Below are 6,175 nucleotides of genomic sequence, written 5' to 3'. Positions count from 1 at the left end.
AGCAATCTATTTGAAAAGGGAAGTAGAGATAAAACTTGGAATTTTACACCAGTCAACCTGCAGGAAAAAAATATTTTATTGCAGATAATTTGGGATAAAATGTCAGGATCAGACAGAGTCAGCATGGATTTGAAAGGCCTGTTCCTCTGCTGTATTGTTCTATGTTCCCAGCCTGACAACTCTACTCAAGTAAAGATGATAAAGCAGAGGTGTTAATTCTAATTTACAAAAGCTTTTTATCCAAAATTCCACAGAAGATATTAGCATGTTAAAATCAAGGAAATGGGATTGGTGCAGTGCATTGAGGATGACTTTCTAAAAAAAAAACTAGTTGGATAAGAGGAAACACAAAAGAAATGAATGGATCTTTTTCTCAATGGCAAGCAGTGACGAGGGGTCATGGCAAGAATCAGTTTTAGGATCAAAGCTCTTCACAATATATTCACAATGGTTTAGATGAGGGAACTAAATGTAGTATCTCCAGATGTATTGATGAGACAAAATTGGATTGGATGGTCATCTCTGAAAGAGGATGCATTGTTTGTGAAGAAGTCGAGTCAGTGGGCAAATGCATCTGAGGCACTGTATAAATTGGATAAATGTAAGGTTATACACTTTGGTAGCAAAATAAAAGGAAGGCACGTCATTTTCTGGAAATCCATAATTAGACCCAGTGGAATTTGCAACGAGATCTGGGTGCCCTCACAAACCAATCATTGAAAGTAAGCATGTAGGTGCAGCAGGCAGTAAGGAAGGCAACTGGTATGTTGGCCTTCATGGAGAGTGAATTTGAGTACAGGAGAAAGGATAAATTGCGACAATTTAACAGGGCATCTGTGAGACAACACCTAGAATACTGACAGCAGTTGTGGCCTCCTTATCTGAGGAAGGATGGTGTTACTATAAAGGTAGTTTCAATGGGCAGATCATTGGGATGGAAGGAGAGGTTGAAGTGTTTGTGAATATATGGGCTTAAATTCAGAAGAATGAGGGATTCTCTTAGAAACCTGTAAGACACTGGCAGACCTAAACAATGTAAATGCAGGAAGAATATTCCTGACGGTAGGAGTCATATGTTTCGGAGAAGAGAGAGTATTCTTCATTCAGAGAACGGTATGCCTGTGGAATTCTCTGCCACAGAAGTCAGCTACATCCAACACACTGTGTGATTTCAAAATGGTATTGGGTGTAGCAATTGTGGCTAAAGGGAATCAAGGTATAATTGGCTTAACGGCAAGAGACAGAGAGTGAAGATGGACGGCTGTTTTTCAGACTGGACGCCTGTCACCAGTGGTTTCCACAGGGATTGGTACTGGATCCGTTATTGTTTGTCATACATAACAGTGATTTGAATGAGAATATAGAAGGCATGGTAGCACGTGTGTGAATGATAGCGAAGTTAGTAGTGAGTGAAGAAGGTTTTCTGAGATTACAAAGGGATCGTGATCGAATCGGCAATGGGCTGCAAAATGGCAGATGGAGTTCAATCTGGATAAATGTGAGGTTTTACATTTTGGTGCAGCATGCAAGGGTAGGCCTTATACAATTAATGGTCGGGCTTTGGGTAGTGTTGTAGAACAGAGGGACCGAGAATTCTTTTCAGTCTGCATCACATCTAAACAGGGTGGTTAAAAAGCTGTTTGGCACGCTTTCCTTCGCTGCTCAGTCCTTTGAGTTTAGGAGGTGGCAATCACATTTAGTTTACACAGGGCATTGGGAGAGGCCACTTCTGAAATACTGCGACCAGTTCTGGTCGGCCAGTTAGAGGAAAGATAGTGAGACAACAAGGTGCAGAGCTGGATGAACACAGCAGGCCAAGCAGCATCATAGGAGCAAAAAGGCTGACGTTTCGGGCCTGGACCCTTCATCAGAAATGGGAGAGGGGAAGGGGATTCTGAAATAAATAGGGAGAGAGGGGGAGGCGGATAGAAGATGGATAGAGGAGAAGATAGGTGGAGAGGAAACAGACAGGTCGAAGAGGCGGGGATGGAGCCAGTAAAGGTGAGTGTAGGTGGGGATTTAGGGAGGGGATAGGTCAGTCCAGGGAGGACGGACAGGTCAAGGGGGCGGGATGTGGTTAGTAGGTAGGAGATGGGGCTGCGGCTTGAGGTGGGAGGAGGGGATAGGTGGGAGGAAGAACAGGTTAGGGAGGCGGGGACGAGCTGGGCTGGTTTTGGGATGCGGTGGGGGGAGGGGAGATTTTGAAGCTTGTGAAATCCACATTGATACCATTGGGCTGCAGGGTTCCCAAGCGGAATATGAGTTGCTGTTCCTGCAACCTTCGGGTGGCATCATTGTGGCACTGTAGGAGGCCCAGGATGGACATGTCGTCTGAGGAATTGGAGGGGGAGTTGAAATGGTTCGCGACAGGGAGGTGCAGTTGTTTATTGCGAACCGAGCGTAGGTGTTCTGCAAAGCGGTCCCCGAGCCTCCACTTGGTTTCCCCGATGTAGAGGAGGCCACAACGGGTACAGCGGATGCAGTATACCACATTGGCAGATGTGCAGGTGAATATCTGCTTGATGTGGAAAGTCTTCTTGGGGCCTGGGATGGGGGTAAGGGTGAGGAAAGATAGTATTGAGCTGGAGACGGTTCAGAAGAGATTCATCAGTAGTTGCCGAGTATGTAAGGTTCGAGTTATAAAGAAAGGATGGATAGGCTGGGAGTATTTTTTTTCACTCGAGTGTAAGATGTTGAAAGTCAGCTTATAGAAATTTATAAAATAATGAGGGGGTAAGACAGAGTTAATGGTAATTGTCTTTTGCCTGAGATGCGGGTAATTGAAGAGCAGCGTGGACATTTTTAAAGTGACAGGAGAGAGATTTAAAAAAAGACACGAGGGGTTTTTTTCATGGAGCCTGATGCATGTGGAATGAACTTCCTGACGAAATGGTCTATGTGGCTACAATTACAACATTAAAACGATATTTGGATAAGTACATAAATATGACAGGTTTGAAAGGAAATAGGCCAGTGAGAGGGAGGTGGAACTAGTTCAGTTTGGCATTATATTCGGCATCTACTGATTGGACTTAAGGGTCTGTATCCTTGCTGTATAACTCTATATGAGAGAAAAACGGACACAGGCTATGGATGATCTGCCATTTTGATGAGTGGGAGGAGAGGTTTGAAGGGACGATTAGTTAGGTCCAGTTGCCATTATCTATGTTTCTGTGTCTGTTGATTTCCAGAACCAATGTTGAGTATAGTCGCCGGAATGAAAAATACTAATGTGGGTCAATATAACATCAAACCAGATGATTGGCTCTTGCAGCTGAATCTGGAGAAGAGCGAATCTCCGGCGCACAGACCTCAGAGAGTTTAACGGTTACTAAGGAGAAAAAAACTACAACTAACTCCCTGGATATCGGAGCAAAGGCTGAAAGGAAAAGAAATTATATCCTTCCACATTTATATTTCGCGATATTTCTGGCCTGTGACTGTATGAATGAGAATATTGAGTCAGAGAGACTGTCGGTAAAGGGCGGGCGGGTGAGTCTAACGTAACTGTGTTTGTGTGTCCGCTCATATCATGATATTTCTGACTATTTCTTGTGGAAATCAAAAAGATTTTCAATTCAACTTATCCCCTTGCTCCCTCACTAAACCCCAAAGCTAGAATTCAAGCCAATGTATTTGTTGATTTCAAGATTTCAGTCTAAAAGTGACGATAATGTCAGCGCTCAGCTCAGAGAGTACGATCAGTGCAGCAGCAAAATGCGTTCAACTCGACAACGGAGCCGTCAATCCGAATGAAAACATTTTGGCCACAAACCTTCCCCTGTCAGGGTCAGGAACGATCGAGCCTGGCTATCTGGAGTTGCGGAATTGCAGAGGAATTGGAGAGGTTCTGCCGAGAGAGAAACACAGAGAGGCAGCAGGAGCAGGGAGCTGAGGGCAGGTTGTCTCCGCGCGGTCCGCTCGCTGCCTTTAAGTTGCTCAGTGCCGCCACCAGCAGCTTCATTGCTGACCCAGTTCAGTCTGACAGAGAGAGATTCAGCGCAGAGTTCTCGACATGAGCGACAGTGCAGCCGCCGAAACGGCTCCTCCAGCCTCCGCCATCACCAAACCCAAGATTCCCAAGAAGAAGAAGGCGGCGGCTCCCAGGAAACAACCAGCCGGTCCCGGGTTGGGCGAGCGGATTGTGAAGATTGTCGGCGAGAACAGCGATCGGAAGGGGACCTCTCTGGCCGCTATAAAGAAGGCGCTGCAGAGAACCGAGGTCAATGTGGAGAAGCAAAATGCGCACAGATCAGGATGGCTATCAAGAGGTGTCGAGCGAAAGGCTCCCTGGTTCTGGTCAAGGGCCAGGGCGTCTCCGGCTCCTTTAAACTCCCTAAGAATCCAGTCAAGGCAAAAGTGGGAAAGAAGGCGAAACCAGCAGCATCCGCCAAGAAACCAGCCGTGAAGAAAACAACGGCCAAGAAGGTGACAGCGAAGAAATCCCCAGCCAAGAAAGCAACAGGCAAGAAAGCGGCCGGCAAGAAGGCAGCAACGCCGAAGAAAGCAGCGCCTCAGAAAAAGACTCCCGTGAAGAAGGTGAAAAAGACCAAGAGCCCCAAGGCCGCAAAACCGATCCCGAAATCGGGGAAACCGAAGGCCAAGCCCAAAGCGAAAGTGACCAAGAAAACAGCAAAGAAATGAAGCAGTCTGTGCAACATGTAACCACCTGAACCCAAAGGCTCTTCTCAGAGCCACCCACATCTCTCAGGAAAGAACTGAGCCCGGATCGAATGATCCCTGTCCCGGTTCCGAGTGCAGACATAGCTTAAACATGAATTGATTCGAGTAACTCAAATATCACACTTGCCGTGATTTACGAGAGCGGAGACTGAGAATGGGGAAGGTATCACATGGGGAGGGTCAATGGAACTGCATCTCGTTATTTCATACCTCGAGTTGGAATTCTGCCCAGACACTAATGTTACATATTGCAGTATATGTATCTCATTAACCCTAACAGGAATTACATTTTGTTTAGTTTTGATGCTGGGACCCCTGGCGATATTTTAATGGTGGATTCCTTCAATTTACCTGTTAAAGACATTTCAGGCAGCAATTACAAATCGTGTTCTGCTTACAATCTTTGCGAAATAAAAATGTACCGAAAAAATGGTAAAAATGCTGGTTGTTGCAGACTAGAGGAGCGCATGCGTGAGGCCCTCTCCTAGCGCTGCCATTGAGGAGTATTTACTCAGTGAGTGGAAGAGGTTTGTTTGAAACAGACCGCAATGGAGAGACCAGCGCCCAGGGAAGTGAGGGAGCAGCAGGTTCTTTCCGGCAACATATCGAGGTGTGAGTTTGGGACACAGAGGGTGCTCCGACACCGGCATTGATTCGGGCTCAGTTCAGGGAGAATCGGGGGCTGTTTGTAAGAGGCCGAGCGGGGCAGGAACTGGTCCCGGAGCTTGGAGTGAGCGGCCTGGCGGGCAAGAGAGAGGCCTTTCTCGGGCTGTGTGTGGGCCTGCTGAGGGAGACACAGCGGCAAGAAGCTGCTGGGGGTCATTCTTGTGGTTTTCAAATCTCTAAACACTGATGCAAATTACTGTTTGGCCTCTATTTCACGTTGTTTGTTGACATTGTGTGGTAAATAGTGGAAACATAGACAAGATTGTGGGAATACAAGTATCTTGTGTAGGACGCAGATTGGAGCTAACAGATCATATGTCTGGAGTAAAACATTTGAAATAGTGCCTATTGCTCTTTTCAACAGTTAGTGTGTTGGAATCTGGTAACATGAACTGTGTCAACATTGCAGCATCTTCGGTAGCACCTTAAATGGAGCTGTGAAATTATTGCTTAGTTTCTGCATCTCACTCAATTGGTATCGAATTATATATTTTTAAAAAAAATCCTCAGACAAGGAGCAGCTCGATGTAAGAATGGAATCAGACTTGTGTTTGAATTGATGGCTTTGAAGAAAAGACAGAATTCTCATGACACAAAGTTCTTTTCCAATAGGTTTATTTAAGATCATAAGCTTTTGGAGTTCTGCTCCTTTGACAAGTGAAGTTAAAGAAAAGGAACATCCTAATAACTATTAACTGAATATACGTTAATCTGTTTGAAATTGTCAAACTTGGCTGATGTTGATTTACAGGAGATATCTCTTTTGTCTTCCTCCAGGAAAATACTCGAAGGACCAAGATGATGTAATATTTCGTCGGTGCAAAGC

At 45.5% G+C, this 6,175-nt stretch overlaps 2 protein-coding genes and 2 pseudogenes across 5 annotated transcripts in view; 2 read left to right on the top strand and 2 right to left on the bottom strand.

Moving 5' to 3' along the window:
* Positions 1–3,325, top strand: part of LOC125488118 — a 4,059-nt pseudogene extending 734 nt beyond the window's left edge.
* LOC109929682 (histone H2B 7-like) overlaps positions 1–6,175 on the bottom strand; it is an 823,479-nt gene that overhangs the window by 176,109 nt on the left and 641,195 nt on the right. The window lies entirely within an intron of this gene.
* The window catches only part of LOC125488138 (histone H2B 7-like), an 844,706-nt gene that overhangs the window by 197,348 nt on the left and 641,183 nt on the right, over positions 1–6,175 (bottom strand). The window lies entirely within an intron of this gene.
* LOC109929447 lies at positions 3,977–6,175 on the top strand (annotated as a pseudogene).

The sequence above is a fragment of the Rhincodon typus genome, unplaced genomic scaffold (genome assembly GCF_021869965.1).
Source record: "Rhincodon typus isolate 14 unplaced genomic scaffold, sRhiTyp1.1 hic_rhity00000051, whole genome shotgun sequence".
NCBI lineage: Eukaryota > Metazoa > Chordata > Chondrichthyes > Orectolobiformes > Rhincodontidae > Rhincodon > Rhincodon typus.
The sequence above is the reverse complement of the archived record's forward strand: the minus strand, read 5'-3'. Positions and strand labels throughout refer to the sequence as shown.